This window comes from Pipistrellus kuhlii, unplaced genomic scaffold (assembly GCF_014108245.1).
Source record: "Pipistrellus kuhlii isolate mPipKuh1 unplaced genomic scaffold, mPipKuh1.p scaffold_m20_p_7, whole genome shotgun sequence".
NCBI lineage: Eukaryota > Metazoa > Chordata > Mammalia > Chiroptera > Vespertilionidae > Pipistrellus > Pipistrellus kuhlii.
In genome coordinates, this window is record NW_023425573.1 from 68170137 (window position 1) to 68188810 (window position 18674).

General features: G+C 44.4%; 1 protein-coding gene across 4 annotated transcripts in view; it reads right to left on the reverse strand.

Annotated features, from left to right (window-relative positions):
* MGAT5 (alpha-1,6-mannosylglycoprotein 6-beta-N-acetylglucosaminyltransferase) overlaps positions 1-18674 on the reverse strand; it is a 353237-nt gene that overhangs the window by 268971 nt on the left and 65592 nt on the right. For 2 of the 4 annotated variants that reach the window (XM_045575220.1, XM_045575219.1), the window contains exon 2: positions 8954-9032. The exons of the other annotated variants lie outside the window; for them this stretch is intronic. The gene's annotated coding sequence lies outside the window, so the exon portion shown is untranslated. The remainder of the gene's footprint in view (positions 1-8953; positions 9033-18674) is intronic. 4 annotated transcript variants of the gene reach the window in all.

Below are 18674 nucleotides of genomic sequence, written 5' to 3' on the forward strand. Positions count from 1 at the left end.
TCCGGGCCCCACTGCACCTGCCCCCACCACCGTTTAGAGGCTGTATGCCACTCCACAATGGCTGCAGCTCTGTGCCCATCCTAGGGCGATACCAGCACATCCATGATTAAGAAGCAGCCGCAAGCTCATGCCCAGTCAGTCCAGATGCCAGTCCAGATCCTGGTCCCAGTCCTGATGGGGAAGGGGTGTGCAGGGAAAGTGTCTGAGGGAGAGGTTCGTGCCATCACAGCGACGCTTGCCAGCCATGGGTCCGGCATCTGGCACCCATTGTTCAGCTAAGCAGGCTTAAAGTGTTACAACTGTGGGAGCATACTGACCACCAGGGGCAGCACCTGTATTGTCTGCCGCCTGGTGATCAGTGCACATCATTGCTACCCTTTGACCAGTCAAGAGGTCAAATGGTCAATTGGTTGCTTAGGCTTTTATATATATATAGATTGTATAAGCCCCATGAGAGCAGAGCATGTGCTTGTTCTGCTCACTACTGCAACCTTGGAGATGAAAACAGTACCTAGTACATGGCACAAACTCAGATTGTCTTTAAATGAGTGAAGAAGTACAGAAAAGCTAATGGCTACAAGGTGACACAAAGGCACTTGTCCTATACCAAGTTGGGAATATCTCATTACATTTAGGGGGTGAAGGACAAAGAGTAGCTAAAAAAAAAAAAAAAAAAAAAAAAAAAAAAAAAGTGACCAGGGCACCACCAACTGGCAGTGGCCTGTGTCACTGCAAGGCCAGCAACACGGCAGGAACCAGGGATATTTCCAGAGAGCCAAATGCCCGGGACTGCCACACAGCTCTGTCTGAAGCATTTGGGCTGAATGTGAAGGGCACGTTCCCTGGGCATAAAATCTGCTGAAAACCTTCAAGCATGACTGTCAGCAGTGTCCTGACCAAGGTCAGCCATCTACTTATTTCTGGAAGAATTCCTCACAGTTAAGACTTTCTCAGCCTTGACTGAGGGATGGGAGAATCAGCTAAAATAATTCTCATCATACAAATAAAAGACATTGCTATCTGCAAAGGGCTACATAATCGATTCTTAAGTTCAAAAAAGTTGACCTTCATTTCAAAGAAGAAATAGAAGGAATACAAGTCCTTAGGTGTTCTGGAAACATACTTCTGTCAATGGCTGCAAGAGTTTAGTTATGCATGCGGTATTATTTCTGTCAGACCACTGAACACTCAAGCTACTTACCAGCAAGGACCTGCTCCACCTCTGCATAGAGCATCCAGTCAGTAACCAATCGATACTCTTCCCTCAAACACCAGCAGTACTGATGAGTACAACAGAGACAAGCCCTATGCACAGGCATTTCCCAAGCAAGACAAGCCTTATGCAGAGGCATTTCCCAAATATGTCCATTTCTGGACATATTTCCCAAAACTAAAAGTCCAAATAATAAGGGAAGAGGAGAAAAAGAAAAGGATTCCAGGTCAGCCCTAAGAAGAAGAAGAAAAAAAAATTCCCAGTAACTACAGGACAAAACCATGGAAGGAATAGTTTAGAGATCAACAAGTTGGGGAAAATTACAGAACAATGACATCAAAGAGTTGTTGGAACAGCAAGTAGAACAGGGCAAAAATTCATTATGTTTTTCCAAACAGAAATTTAATGCTCCATCCCACACTGTGAGTGGAAGAATGAAGTAAAGGCTACTGTTTTCAGAAAATTAAAACAGAGCAAGCAAACAAAATGCAGCTGCAGCCAGCCCTGAGCCTGACAGTCCATAGGTGGCACAAAGAACAAGTGGCTTTCAGTCAACAGCTAGTCCCAGTTTTTCCCACTTTGCCCTGACTTCCTCCAAGTTCCAGCCCCTTTCTGCCAGATTGTGTATCTTGGGATCCACAAGCCCTGAGTCCTATCAGAAAGCACTCTGCCTTCCTCCAGGAGCTGGAGGATGTAGGCAGGGCATGCAATTAGGAACTGGAACTCAGAACTCTTAGAATGTAATCAAATTATGTGCAAAAGATTTCCCTGAGAAGCACTGGCTCAGCATGAAGACTCCAGGATGTAGTTTAATGTTTACTTGAAAATCTATCACCAGTTTTGGAAGATATGAAAGAATTTAATTTCTCTGAAACGACACACACACAACATTTTCCAGAGTGCTGGTTTTTACCTTCTGTTAACCAAAATGTTTTAAGACGACTTAATATGCCACGAGGATACATTTTAAGGGAGTCAAATACCATTCATCTGAAAATAAACTCTTGTCTCTTTCATACTCACTGAGTGGCAGAAATAGCCCAGCGCCTAGCATTTACAAGCAAAGCTGTAACATAAATCCCTCAAAGGAAGGAAATGTGGTTCAGTCAATAAGTAGTAAGAGAATGGTTACAATGTGGCAGTTCCCAAACCTGGCCCACCATCAAGCCCACGTGGAGGAGATGTTCCACAAACGTCCATTTCTGAGCACCCCCGAGAATCGGCTTTCACTGGTCTGCAGGAACACACACATCTCACCTCGCCTCTCTTCCGGATGACGTGGATCAAGAGGCAGGTTTGGGAGCAGCTGCTACAAGCAGCTCAAAGGCAGGTGGACTATGCTCACCCACACCAACAGAACAGCAGGTGCACAAGGTTCTTTGTACTGAAATACCCCAGAGGTCTTATTAACTCACCTCCTTGGAGAGAGTCCAGATGGCCCAAGATTCCAAGCCTCACATCTGCTGGACTCCAGCACACCTCTGGGAACTCCTGCCACTTGCCTGGCAGGACTAGGACTGCCAGGTCAGAATGTGAGAATGCCTAGAGCTGGGCAGACACGAGAGCAAGAAGGGTGTGTGCCCAGCAATGCATCTGTACTGACCACGCTGGGGAGGCTGCAGAAGGGAGCCTGAAGTGGCCGTCAGGCTCAGAGAGCTGAAGAAGCAGACAGAGATAATAACATGTTTTATTCTTCAGCAAAAACAATTTGGAGAGAGTGAGCTGTGGCCACCCTTGGCTGGTCAGGGTTTGAAGAAACTCTCATTTCCAATTACCAAGGCTTCAGCTAAGGATGACAAGGTCCAGATGAGGCTGTGTCAGGGTAGTGCTCCCCATGCCCTTCCCCTTCTCCCACAATCAGTAGGGGAGCCCAACATCAGCATCCCCTGGAGCCAGGGGCAATGCAGCAACCTGCCCATGCACAGCTTCTGGTCATCATCTCCCATGCCTTCCTCCCATCCTCTTCCTCCCTTATCCTGGGCCATAAAACAGAGACCAACACTGAAGAAGGGAGAGTGACCCAATGCAAGGATCCTGGGCCCCTGTGACTTGAGCAGAACAAAATGTCTTTCTAGCAGATTTTAACGTAACAGAAAATAACTGTGTCTCATTTAATCATTTAAGTCACTATTATTTTGGGTTTCTGTTAGAGCAGCTGCATATGCAGTCTAATACCAGGGATTTCTTTTCTACATGAAATAAGCAGGCATGCTCAAACTTTTTAAAGTGGGGGCCAGATCACGGTCCCTCAGAGAGCTGGAGGGCCGGACTATATGAACTACTAATTCCTACTGTAACACCTCGGCTGCGCTCACTGCCCAAAAAACCTGGCGGGCCAGATCAGACTCCTCTGCGGGCCGCATGTGGCCTGCGGGCCGTAGTTTGAAGACCCCTGGAATAAGGTAAGTATCCCTTCATACTTCCTTTTCCTTCTCCGCCCAACAATAGGGTAGACACCATCATCTTTAATGCCAAAGGTCAGCGAGTTGTATCAGGGGTACAAAAACCTCCCTTTAATCCCAAGCCTCAGGTTTTAAGAGCTAGACCACCTGAAAACACAGGCTTTCCTCTTCCAGCCATCAAGGCACCAATCTACCTTTTGAAGGGAATTTTCTACCAATAATTACCATGAAGATTATTCACACTTCTGGAGCAGTCTAGCATTACTTCCCCAATACTATTACTCTTTCCCTCTGCCTGGAAGCCCTTCCTGACCTGAAAAACTCCTCATCATAGCCAAGTTCAAATGTCAAAATGGAGGATTTCTTAAATAGTTTGAAGTATACTAGGATATATATGCCTGCTACCTTCGAGTATGCTTGGTTCTTGTTGGCAAGAGCTGCTTGCTCTTCTTCCCATCCCTGACCTTCCACCCCTACTGTCCTCCACTACATGCATCTCAGGACCTGGCACAGCAAGAAAGCAGCAGACATGTGGTGAGCTAATGAGTGAAATTGTTGAATTAACTGTGCTAACTTGTGAGTAAATGGTTTAAAATTCAAAGGCAGAGCCCATGACTTAAGGTAATCTCCTTGTAAATCTAATAAGCACAAATATTCTCCTTAAACTATTTTGGCTTACTTAGTCTGTTAAGATAGGAGACACCCCTTCTTAAAGGAGCTAAAGATCCTTGATGCTTACAAGCATCAACCACCATTTATTAGGAGTTGCATTTAATGGAAAAACAATTTTGCACCCAATAGGAAAAAATTAACTAAGGCACCAAGAAATCTGAGCTGTCATGTTTTCCAAATGATCCTTTTGCTTTGAAAAGATATCATACCTTGAATCAAAAAAGAAAACACATATACATTAAACAATGTTTTAAGAAGTTCCCTTAGATACCATGAAGATTTTTTTTTAACCTCAAGAGCTGAAGACGAAAATAAAACTATACCCACATACCTCATACTACCTAAGCACCAGAAGCAACAACCTAAAATCTTCTCTTTAAAGAGATAAGGGAAAACATCTTCTTTGAACTACAAAAGCTAGATCCTAGGTCATAATTCCCATGCACAAAGCCAATATAGACAAAATCTGTGTTCAGAGAAAATTTCCTCTTCTGCTAACTGCATAGAGCTTGGCACAGGAACTGAACAAATGTCTAACAAAAAGTTAAAGAAAAATGTAGATCAATGAGAAAATTCGACTGTCAAAGGAGACCATGTCTAGAGTACTAAACAGGAGCTTAAGGGGAGCTGCCTTGAATGATAAATTGAGAAAGTGTTATTTTTAATTCCATAAGAATTATTGTAACTCTTTACCCCGAAATTCTACCAAAATCAAGCAAGCCATACTTACTCTCAAAAACACAGCATTTTAAAAGTAGAGGGGCCTTCAAGACCATTTATTCTGGATGCCCAGATATAGTGACTGACTTGCTGGAAAGCTCAAGCTAGTGACAGGTGCAGCAAAGCCTAGACTCCCCAGTCCTCTAAGAACTAACCCAGGGTCCTTGCCAGCTGGGAACAGAGAATAAAGTTTGCTCCATAACACCAGCTACACACACAAAAAAACAGCCTGGGAACGGAGATCCTCAATCCAGTCCTCTCCTCACCAACCCCGACACCCCAGGTCTCAATTACAACAAAGATTATAGACACTAAAGGGCTCTAGGGGATTTCCAGTGGGATTAACTTAAGGCAGCAGGCACGAGGAATTCAAAAATGAATGAGGCTAAAGGAAGCCCATTCCACAAAGAGCTCATTGTGAATGACAGGAACAGAGATTACAGATATTCTATATAAAATAAAACCCTAATATGCAAATCGACCAAACCACTGAATGATCAATCGCTATGATGCACACTGAACACCAAGGAGCGCACGATCAATGCAGGAGCTGTCCCCTAGTGGTCATGGAGCCTTTCCCATCTTGGCTATAGGTGGACTCTAAGGAGCAAGGGGTCCCGAACTGCAAGAAGGCTCAGGCTGGGCTGAGGCACCCTCTCCCCCAACAAAAGCAAGAATTTCGTGCAATGGGCTTCTATTTAATTATAAAACAACTAGAGGCCCAGTGCATGAATTCCATGCATGGGTGGGGTCCCTTGGCTGGTCAGTGATCAGAGTCAATCAGGGCAGTCTCACCCAGTCCCAATCACGGTGATCGGGGCTGGGCAGCTGGGGGCAGTTGGAACAGGGGAGGGACCACAGGAGGTTGGCCAGCGGAGGGAGGTTGGCTGTGGGAGTGCACTGACCACCAGGGGGCAGCTCCTGCATTGAGCGTCTGCCCATTGGTGGTCAGTGTGCATCATACCTACCGGTTGGTCATCCGGTAATCAGGTCGTCTGGTCAGAACAGTTGCTTAGGACTTTATATATACAGATGTGCTACAACCCATACTGGAAATAAGAACAGGATATTATGGGACATTTCTGACTCCATGATTAAAATGTTCGGATCTTTCTTCCCTCTAATTTCTAGGGTAACTTCTAGAAAAGTATAATCTAACATTAAGTGGATAATAAAGTAAGAATTGTTACACACAATGCCCAGACTACAATAAAAATACTATTTTAGAGCCTCTAAAAAGAGAAATCCTTCTCCAAAACAGGAAATTCATACTTAAAAATATTTTCTAAGTCAAGTTTAAAACTGTCGAGGGTGTTGTATTTATTAAAATTAAAAAGGACTCAATTCTAGTACAGTACCTACTAATTCAGATTCACGTCGCCCTTTTGGGTGGGTGGGAAATGGAACCACATTGGTATGGAGATCTGAAGGAATCCCAATTGTTGACAGGAACACCCCAAAGGGTGCTTAGTCCTAGAGATTGACAACCTCCAGTATGTATAACACCAATTCCACTGTGCTCTGGGGACATTTGAAATCAGAGACAATGAATATAATATAGATATTTGACCTTCACAGCCACTAATAAAATACTGCTGGACCTTAAGGGCCTGAGCAACCCTTCAGGTCATAGAGAAAAGTCTCCTGGATTTTGGTAAAATAGCTCCCAACTTCAACTCTTTATTGCCTGAGGTTCTTATAATAGCAGGGACCATCTGAACCACACTACCGGTATCAAGGAGAGGCATCAATGCTCACAATACACAGTCCACGAGGGTCTTAACCACAGCAGAAAGTGAGGACAGATTAGGGAACGCTCCTATCTCTACAAAGGCCTGAAAGGAGGCAGGATGTCAGAACCTGCTTTAATGATTAGAGCACAACGTATTCTCCATATATAGACCAAGGGATCTGCACTCCAGGGAAAGAGAAAGAATTTATGATGGCAGGACCAACACAACCAGTGAAATGAATTGATTAGATTGATTCAAACATTTATTATTATGGTACAGCACCCAGACATCGTATCTTCAAGATTTGAGAGACTACTGAGCCGATGGCATTAATATTTTACTATATGCCTGCTTGTTGCGGCTCAAGGTTGTAGAAACAACCCAGACTACAATAAAAATCATGGGATCATGTCAGAATTGGTATTTCAGTCACGAGCCCCATTTTTTCTGGCCTCATTCACAGGAATACCTGCATACATCCTGCTCCACCTCAGGCAGAAGTAGAACTTCATTTTAAAGCTACCATTAGAGACAGCACTAAGATGAAATTTACTTTTCCCAGGAGTTGGCACAACATATGTTTACTTAGGGAGACACGGCTAAACAACACTAGCAATAAAACTAATCCAACCCATTGGAAATTATTCCCAAGAGACAGTGTCACCTCTTCCTCCTTCTTAAAATCCAAAGGGGCGGGGGGGGGGGGGGGGTTACAAATGCAAATTGCCACTGGCAGAGTTTCATGTTTGAGTGAACTGAACGATTCAAGAGCAACTCAAGGTTTGCAGCAAATGCCTATTCATTAACCCAGTAGGAGGTGCGTGGCCATCTGGCACCCACGTCCAGTGGAAGATGTATTGCTTAGGATCAATTCTGAACAGCAAGCAAGATTATTTTTACCCATTTCACATTTTATGCACAATACTACAAGGACATAAATATCTGCAAGAGGCATGCCAGGGAGACTTAACAACACTCAAAAATGGGATCCAGCCGAAGTCAGCTTTCATCACATTTCATTAAACAGCGCCCTTCCAACTTTCAGGAACTCCAGTAAACCCGTGCCCTCCCCGACTCCATGTCTCAGCTGGAATATCTTAAGAAACCACTGCACTCTGAGTATGTATGGGAGGGGTGTCTGCCGTGCATCCACTGATGCCAACAGACTTGGGGAATGGAGAGCAGGGTTCACATTCAAGTTCAGGCCTTGGAGTCTGACTGGGCAGAGGGCTCCAGGGCACCACAGCCTGGGCACAGGTCAGCGGATCAGTGGGTGCTGGGAACCCACTCTGCAGAATTCTTCCTCTGTGCCCTTCATTCTTAAAACTTCATATAACCAACCAGAATCTTCTTTTTCCAAGTGAAGTTACTGCCTTTTTCTCTAATAGAAACATTTGCTGGATGCCAAAAATTTACTTAGGGCCAAATAACCAGAAAATCACCAAGAATTTTAAAAATTATTTATCATCCCACCATCTGTACATATTTACTGGTAGGGTGATTTTGGAAAAAAAAAAAAATTACACAAACACACACACACATATAAAAAACATGTATATCACAAAATATTATACTTGCTTTCTTATAGCCTGCTTTCATATCTTAACACATTTTAAACACTTTCCCATGAGAATATTTTTTATCACAATGTAAAAGTTAAACAATATTCCATTGTTTTACATATCATATCTTACTTGCATAATCTCATAGTATTAGGCATGCATGCTTAATTTTTCTCAATTTTTTCATATTAAAAAATAACATAACAATAAACTGTTTTTTACTCCTACCTTTGCAATTTCAGATATTTCCTTAGAATGAAGGAAATACCAAATCACATAAAAGGATTTTTAGGCTTTTGACATAGTAATGTTCCCAAATTTTCTTTCAGAAAACTATTTGTACTCCCCACTAGCAAGGTATAAGTATGCCCATATACCCTACAGTCTCACCAAAGAGAGAGAATAATATTTTATATAATAGATAATAATTTCTATTATCAATATATTATTGTCCCTTCAAGAAGTTATTTGCCAATCAGATAGGTGCAAATGGCTACTGCTAATAGAAATCACAACCACAGCGTTTAGCAGGCACTTACTATACGCCAGGCACGGTTCTAAGTGATTCACAAATCTGAAGCAGTGCTGTATTCATAACTCCATTGTATGATAGGGATGACGAGGTAAAAAAAGATTAGGTAATTTGCCCACCTGGTCACTGGAGGAGCTGGAGTATAAACCCAGGTAATCTGGTTTCAAAGTCTAGATGATGCAACCACATGGGAACTACCTGGAAGAATGAAAGAAAGGGAGAAAATTAACATCTGGTGGAGGGATCACGGGAACTATTGGTTATCAATCACACCCACCTTTATTCACACTTTAAGCATCACCATTTGTAGGGTAGTTCCATCAATGATGAACACAGATTCTGTTCTAGCACACCAAATCGGAAAGTAGACTAACTTCCCATTGGCACAATCATCAAGAAGTGGCCTAGGCTCATTACTTTGGCATGCAACTATTTGGCATGCAACTAATCACACTAATCACATAAAAGAACATATTTGTTTTCTGATGTAAAAAAGGATTTGGGATCCAACAATTCCACTTCTGGGAATGTACCCCGAAGGACTGAAAGTAAGGACTGAAACATAACTGCACACCAAATTCACAGAAGCATTATTTGTAACTAGAGGCCTGGTGAATGAAATTGGTGCACAGGTGCAGGGCACCTAGGCCTGGATGGTGATTGAAGCGTGAGCATCTGGCATGGAAGGGCTGATCCAAGCTGACCCCTGGGCCCTGGGCAGCACCTGGACCCCCAGGCCCCACATGCCTCCCTCCACCTGGGAGTCATCAGGCCCCCACCCAGCTCCCTCAGCACCTGGGAGCCAGATGGTGGCGCTGGGCCCCCCCCCCTGCTGATTGCCCTGCAGATGGTCACCATCTGCAGGGCAATCAGCAGGGTGATTGGGCCCCTGCCTGGCTCCCTCAGCTGGTCACCATCTGTGGGGCAATCAGGCCCCACACACACCCACTCACCTGATCCACCTTTCTGCCTCGGTCCCACTCTCATCGGTGCCCATTGGGGCCAGCAGCATCTCCACTGCCACCTACTGCCAGCACCGCATTGCCAACACCCACCATGTTCCGTGCTGCCCCCTGGTGGTCAGCAGGCATCATAACAAGTGGCCGAACTCTCAGTCGAAGAGACAATTTGCATAGTAGGCTTTTATAACCGAAGGTGAAAGCAACCGAAATGTCCATCAATGGATAAATGAACAAACAATATGTGGTATACACATACAAAGGAATATTACTCAGCCTTAAAAAGAGTATTCTGTCACATGCTACAACATGGATGTACCTTAAAGATATTATGCTAGAGACTAAAGGATAAATATTGTATGCCAGTGTATGTGAGGTACTGGAAGAATAAGTCACAGACAAAAGGAAGAGTGGTGGCTGCCAGGGGCTGAGGTGAGTGGGAGTCATTGTTCAAAGGGGCCGGCTGGGAAGATAAAAAGGTTCTGGAGCTGGACGGTGGTGATGGCTGCACAGCAATGTGAATATACTTAATGCCACTGAACTATACCCTTAAAATGGTTAAAACAATAAATGTTATAGTATATCTATTTTACAATGGAAAAAAACAAGTGATTTGAAAGCAAGGGGCCTATTTTGAGCTTTGTATCTACGTAGTTAATGTGCTTCAGCCACGTAAGCCCTAATCAGATAAGCCCTTCTGGTTAATGCTATGGAACAGAGGTTGAGGGGCAGGATACAAATGCTTCAGAAAAGATGAAAAAGCCTCTGGAAATACTCAATCTTTAATTGCTAGGACCAACTTATACTGTGATATTCACATTAGTGAGCAGACTGGGATACAGAGAATCAAAGAGATGGACTATAAAGACCACACTACTACAGGAATCAAAGAACAAATGGTAAAATCCGGTGGGCATTCACTAATGATTACTGAGAATAGCAAAGACAGCCACAGGAAAAGTCTTACCACAAGCCTGCAAATCACCAGACCACAAGCATTCAGTGCTCAAGAACACAGGATGCAAAAAGAATGACTGCCCATCCACAAGCCAGCACCCATGTCCACCCACAGCTGGGGTGCACTTGTGGAGGATACCTCTGGGAACCAGAAAGACAGCTATGACCAGTCAGTAATTCACTGCATTCACACAGCATCACAAGACAAATTAAAAGACATATTTTTGGAAGACTCAAATTTTAAAATGCTGACTTTGCAACTTACTTAATAAAAGGTCACTATAAAATCCCAAAGACAGCTTAATCACTTCACTATATAAAGCTGTTCTAAAGAAAGAGAAGCTGGAGCTATCAAGACTAATTGCATGTTACTGCCTCATCGTAACTCCAACCTGACACCAGACTAGAGCGAGGATACCAAGACAAGAGCTGGGCTGCCTCACAGGACACTATCTTGTACCTTGCTATCTGGAATATAATCCTCTATTGTATGACAAAAAAATTTTTGGCTGGTGCTTGTCCTTGGTTCCTAAACGGGAGACTAAAACCCTGGAAATTCCCATGTAACAGAAGTGTCATTGTTATTCATGAGCCCCTGAGAGACACCTGAGTTTATGCTAAGAGATAAGAAGACTCAGATTGGGGGCTGATCACCAGAAAGACCAGCCACTGATCAGAGGGTTGGGGCTTGGAGCCAGCCCAGATTAAGGAGATTGAGTTCCACCACATGGGTTCAATCAATCACACCCACGTAATAAAAACCCAGTGAAAACTCTGGACACGGAGCTTTATGGAGCTTCGTAATTAGTGAATAAATGTTGTAGGAAGGTGATGCACCTTAAGTCCCACAGGAAGAGGGCGTGGAAGTGAGCACTGAGAGCATTCTCAGACTTTACCCTCTGTGTTTCTTCATTTAGATGGTCCCAGTTTATATCCTTCAAAATAAAACTGTAACCATAAGTGTAGCACATTTCTGAATCCCGTGAGTCATTCTAGTGAGTTATTGGACCTGAGATAGTCATGAGAATCCCTGGATTTGTAGTCAGTCAGTCAATCAGTCAGAAGTGACAGAGGCTTGAGAACCCTACTTGCAGTCTTGTTGAGGACTGCGCCCTTTAACTTATGGTATCCACAAAACCCCAGATGGTTAGCATTAGAATCAGACTGCAGTACAGCATCTGGTGTCAGAATACTCCTGCACACATACATTTCAAGTTGACTCAATACCCAATGGCTCAATACCCAGGTCCAAATAAGGTAAGTTTGATCTGCCTAAATTCACACCAACTGCTAATGACAACAAAATTTTCCCCATCCTACCTATAAAGAGGTACTATGCAAATTGTCCATCACACCATAACATGATGGCTGCACCCATAGCAGAGGCCGAGTTCTTGTAAGGAGCCTTCTCAAGCAATCAGCAGGGACCTGAGGCTGCATGGACCTGGTCCAGGGCAGGGGCCCTGAGGCTGCACCCCTTGCCTGGTGGGGCTTGACAGAGGACCTCAGGCCGTGCCTGTGCCTCCCGTCTGGTAGGGCTTGACGGGAGACCTCAGGCAGCACCCCCTGTCAGATGAGGCTTGATGGGGGACCTTAAGGCGCCCCAGCCCTGGTGCCAGGCTGGGGGACCTCAGAATGCATCCCCCACCCGGGTGCTGGGCTGGGGAACCTGAAGCTGTGCCCCCCACCCGGCAGGACTTGACGGGGGACCTGAGGCTGTGCCCTCCACCCGGCGCTAAGCCGAGGGACCTGAGGCTTCACTCTCACCCGGCACCAGGCCAGGGGACCTGAGGTTGTGGCCCCCACCTGACAGGGCTTGACGGGGGTGGGGCTGGCAGGGTCTGAGTCTCGTGCAATTTTGAGGTGTGCATGGGTGGGCAGGGACTTGACTCTGGTTCCTGTAGCGCTCCCCAGACTCTGATCGGAGGAAGATTTTCATATACATTTTACTAATTTTCTTTCATGTCTGACACTTCTATTATAGAGAAAAGGCAAATAAAAATATTAACATATTTCCTCTAATTAATTCCCTTCTAATGAGCACAAATGTTGTGCACCAGGTCACTAGTACAATAATAATGGCTGAAATGTTTTGAGTAATTGCTATCCCAGACATTGTAAATGTATTAACTCAATCCTTAAAGCAACTTATAGGGTAGATACTGTTATTATCCCCATTTTATAGATCAGAGCACTAAGGTACAGTAAGGGTAAGGAATCTGCCCAAGGCCACATAGGAGGCTCCCTTAGGCATGAATCTAGAGTAAAAGCAGTGACTGCTGGCTGCCCATACCTCAGAGGGATGGGGTTCACTGCTCTTCTCCATCCCCACTTGCTCTCACTCTCCATTCTTGGAGTGGCCACATGCTCATTTCCCTGTGGAAGAGTATGTGCTTTCCGATGATAGATTACCAACTTTGTAATTTGGGAAAACTAACTTTGAGAACACAGATAATGCTGGGGGAAATTAACTACTTCCCTGAAAGTCTTTTCCAACAAAATACAAATTAACAGAAGGATTGTATTAGATGTAAATGAAAGTGATGACTTTCAATAAAACAAATCAATATATTCAAAATTGTTCCTTTTTTTAATATATTTTATTGATTTTTCACAGAGAGGAAGGGAGAGAGATAGTTAGAAACATCGATGAAAGAGAATCATCGACCAGCTGCCTCCTGCACACCCCCTACTGGGGATGTGCCCACAACCAATGTACATGCCCTTGACCGGAATCGAACCCGGGACCTTTTGGTCCACAGACCGATGCTCTATCCACTGAGCCAAACCGGTTTCGGCAAAATTGTTCCTTTTCCTTATCATTGCCTTCAACACAAGCAAAACCTCTCCATGACTCACAGAAATATCTTCCACCTATTATTTAAACTCTAAAGTGTTAAATACTTCTTCACTTTTATAAAATTGGTATTACGTTGTGATGTTTTTAGTGTTTAGCACTGCATTTGTGCCAGTTGTGGCAATTTTTCAAATAGAAATTATGTAATCGGAGCATCAGCTGGTTGTCCTTCCATTTCATGCACTCTTCATAAGTATTTTGAGCTTCTAGGCCAAGCATGTCAAATTTGTGACCCACATGCTGACCAAAACAAATATCTTTAGGACTCAGCCAATATAATGCTATGTAAGAAACATTTTAATAAAAATTGCTTAACTTAATTTACAATATCCTGTTATACATAATTATTAATAACGAACTACAACATTCGCTAGTGACTGATTACTATAATCATGTTGCATTCATTTCCCTCACACGCCTTACCCACAGGTGCACCATTTCTCTCCACTAATACTAGCAGTGAATATTTTAGCATCCGATTGCCACGTCATTAGTCTTAGACTGACTTGTTTGGTGTGCACAACAGGAGATATTTCCTTTCAGAGAACAAGAAAAATAGGTTGGTTTGCATTACACTTATTAATTTGTGCAGTTATTCAATGTCTGGTAAGTTAATATTCAAGAAAAAATATTAACTTTTATTAAAATGTTCTATCATTTTATGTTAACGATTACTCATTATTTCAGCCCTTTGTATTCAGCATATTTCTATCAAAATAAACCTATGATTCTATGAAAATTGAAGCTTTTGATTTTTTACAGCCCACATACATAAACTCAAACTTAAACTAGTAAATGATACTTAAAGAAACAAAGTGAGTATAGATCTAGGGGAAGTACAAGATGAGTGTGTGGTAGGAGTGAAATCACTCATAGGAGAGGTAGCGAGAGACAAGACAGAGAGGGGCTGGTCGCTGGGAAATGAGGTAGCCGATCTCTTCACCATCTCCCTCCCCTCACCTGAGCTACACCACCATCACCTTTCACAGGAAAACAGTTATTCCTACCCGACATTCTTAGGTATCTAAGCTTCCACCCTTGCGTCTTACAGCCAGTTCTCCACAGCAGCTAAATAAAATATAAATCTTTATAAAATATAAATCTGATCAGGGCCCCCTCCACCTGCCCTTCATTAAAACTCCACACACATCCATCACAATCAGAATAAAACCCAAACCCTGCAATCTGCCCAGCACCACTCTTAGTCCAGTTCCAGCAACTCGCCCTCCTAACTCAGGACCTTGTCCTTCACACTACCCACACAGCTCTCATGCAAGGTCTTGATTGTTCCTGCCACAGGCAACTGTATGTGCTGTTTCTTCCTTTTAGAACTTTCACCCTGGAAACTTCCCTGACTATGCCCTCATTCGGGTCTCCACAAAGCAAAGTCTCCTGGGCCACAACTAACACAGAACCCAAATGCTCTGTTTCATGCCCCACTTGATTCTTTTTCAGCCTCAATATGATTTACCTATTTCCCCACTTCCTCTCTCTTTACTGTATCCCCAGTGCCTAGAATAGTACTGGCACAGAATAGGGACTCAATAGATACACGTCAAGTAAAAGACTGGCCTTGATGCTGTCATCAAACTCGCCATCCACGATCTTGTGCATCCCAGCTCCCACTCTTAGGCCAGTTCCTATTGTCTGCAAGCTCAGAAGATAATGTCTCCCATTCCACAGAGCCAATGCTCCCATTAACCCTTGATTCTGATCCTATGACGACAAGACTCCCTACCAAATCATCTGACAACCCAACATTTACACAAAAATGTCCCAAGAGCTTCTTGGTTGGTAAATTTACACAAATTGTGAAGTACATACAGTTGCCAGTTCAATTCTTTCCAATAGTAAATGGGGAGAGAGAATTTCCAAGTAGGTAGATGTCTTTAGTGTTTCCCTTTCTTGCAAAGTTCCAGTCAGTTGCTCACTGAGTTGCTCCCTGGGAACACAATGACCCCAACAGGCATAACCTGGGCTCTTCCTGCAGGGGAGACAGACAAGACTGGCCATCTTTCAGCCTACCAGGAGGATATGTTGTCAGTCCCCATGCTGGGTGAGGAATCAGGGACTGAAAGGTCATCAGCCCCCTTAGTGTAAGTCAGGGTTAAGAAGAAAGCAGGGGGTCTCATCATAGATGGGAACAGAGGGTGAGGAAAGCATGGCACTTCAATACTTACAGTGGTCATAGCCAACTTTTCTCCTTTTCTCTGGGCAAGGGTGGTGGCCCTGAGGACAGGCTCATGGTGCCCAAAGAACCTAGTAACCTCAGGCCTGGGAAAGGGAATGTCCTTCTGAGGTGGAATTGTCACACCACAGCAGAGATTAGCTGGCTTGCTAGTCTTATGGCCCCTGGAATTGAGACCTTCGCGATGGACATCACTGTCCTAAGGCAGCCCCGATTCACTTGTCTCCTTTCTACCGTAAGACTGAGTGACTCCTCCTGGTTCCCAGGCCAGTGGCGGGGGTGGGGGGTGGGGGGGGTGGGGGGGTGGGGGGGTGTTGTCCATGCAGAGGAGCAACCATTCACAGAAGGCCAATGCATTCCAGGCATTCCAGAGGTGGCAGTACCCAGACCAGCCCTGCTGCCTGCTCAATGCTTCCATTTAGATAGAAGCAGGAGGGAAGAATATGTCTTAAGACCAGCCTTCTCTCTCGTTTTCTTTCCCTCGGGTTAGGAGCAAGGAGCCATGCCATGAGCGCCATGGGCTTCAGGTGAAGTTCCTCTGTTTGTAATCCAGGGGCCCTAAGACTTGTGAGGGCAGCAGAGCCACTAACATCATGGACTCTCCAGACCACTAGGGCATCGTGCAAAGTGGAACCCCTTCTTCTAGCCCAGGAAGGATCCAACTGCAAGGACAAGGTGTGTGCTTCAGACAGAGCCCTCAGCAACACAGAAAATGCAGAAAATATTAAAAATTCACATCTCTCTGCTCTCCTAACAAATTTGGATTTTCCTATGTTATTCATTTCACTACCTGCTGGGTACTCACTGGATCTAAGCAGGTTAGGGAAAGAAAGACTAATATTTTTAAAATCTCTATACCATCTTTTTCTGGGAACTGAAAAAAAAAAAAAAAATACCACTATGATCTGCTCCTAGGAGCTGAGTACCTAAATCCAGCCAGCACTCATACCAAAATCACTGCAGAAATGAAATAAGGCCTACAATACACACAGCCTGTATTGGGCTCTACAGTAATCATGTGAAAATGACAGTTATTTCCCTTAAAGGATGATAATTAATGTTGCCTTTACATAACCCACTTTTTTAAACTGATGTCTTCCTGCATCAGCAATCAACAGGGTAATCAACATCACTGACAGGCATTTTCTCTGAGAGATGAGTGCTTTCATCAACACTTGCCCATACAAGAGACATTCCTATTTCAAAAACAAGGGGGTGACAATGGGTGAGTAACAGGGCATGGTTCTTACCCCACAGCATTCTGGGATTCCCTTGCACCAGTCACAAAGCCACAGAATGAGGTTCTGCCTGTACATTCAAGACTTAATACAAATGACTGCAATAAAAGGAAAACTCTCCTTGCTGCTAAAATGCTCGCCCTATAGGCTAGCCTTGCCTGCCTTCCACTCAAACCGTTTTGGGAACCTTTGTCAGGAAGTAAGCATGTGATGATGACTGGGCATGATCCCTGCCCTCAAACTGTAGTGGGGAGACAGACTATCCATTGATCAGAATCCTATCTAATAATGAGGAAATATGCTAATTGGTTGTCACACTTTTACAAGATGGCAGCACCCACAGCCAATAAAGAGGGAATATGCTAACTGACTGCCACACTCTCACAAGATGGTGGTGCCCACAGCCACAAGATGGCAGCATCCAGTCCCCTCAGCCCTGCCTCATCCAGCCTCAGTCCCTCAGTCCCTTTTGCCTTGCCTCATCTAACCAGAATCCCCCAGTCCCCTCAGCCCCATAGGGGAAGGCAGTTGGGGGCAATCAGGTGAGCAGGGGAGGGCAGTTGGAGATGATCATGCCGGCAAGGGAGCAGTTAGGCATCAATCAGGCTGGCAGGGGAACGGTTAGAGGGCTTTAAGGCTGGCAGACAGAGTGGTTAGGTGCACTCAGGCAGGCAGGCAGGTGAGCGATTAGGAGCCAGCAATCCCAGGAAATGAGAGAGATGTTATACCGGATCGGACCTAAACAGGCAATCAGACATCCCCCAGATTGGAGAGGGTGCACGCTGGGCCGAGGGACACCCCACCCGACCCCCATGCACACATTTCATGCACCAGACCTCTAGTATAATATAAAAATGAAATCCACCCAAAGTTTCCATAGGTATTTGTTGAGCACTATTCTGGTTGCTAGGCATATACTGGTAGATAAATGCAAGAGTACATGACAGACACAGGTATCACAAGAACACAGAAGAAAGTCTCTCATCCTACCTAGGAGGATCAGGAAGAAAACCCTGGGAAGAGTCATAAGGATAATGAGAGAATGGTGGAGGAAGGCTCCCCAGTAGGGAAGGAGCCTGTGCACGGAGAAGAAGCACCAGTGAACAGTCCCACTCAAGGGTACATACAGCACTCCTGCTCACGTGGAACATCCAGGGAGGCAGGAGGTGCCAAGAGGAGTCTTGAATGGCAAGACAAGGTGACCAGGGCTCTTGAATGCTACAGCAGGACTTAGGGCTCCCTCTAGCAGAATAGTAACTCTGAAGATCCTGAAGCCCTGAAGCCCAGGACTGACATGGTCCAATTCCCATCCCAGATATAATTTCCTAAATGGCTCTTCTACATAAATATGGCCTCTCCTGCACAAGGCTTGAAAATGCCGAAACAAACAAACATGCAAAAAGCAGATTTAACAACTGGACACAAATAAGTTTCAAAGAATAAAGCATATATGATGCTTCCCTATTCAATTAGAGAAGATATCTAGGAACCACTATGGTGGAAGAAAGAAGAGAATGCTTTCAACAACAAAATATTAAATGAGCAAAGTCCAGCTTCTCAGAGACAAACATCCCTAACTTACAATTCTCTAGAACTCTCCCTTTTCATCTCTGAGGGAAACAACAGAAGTTGAGTGGCAAA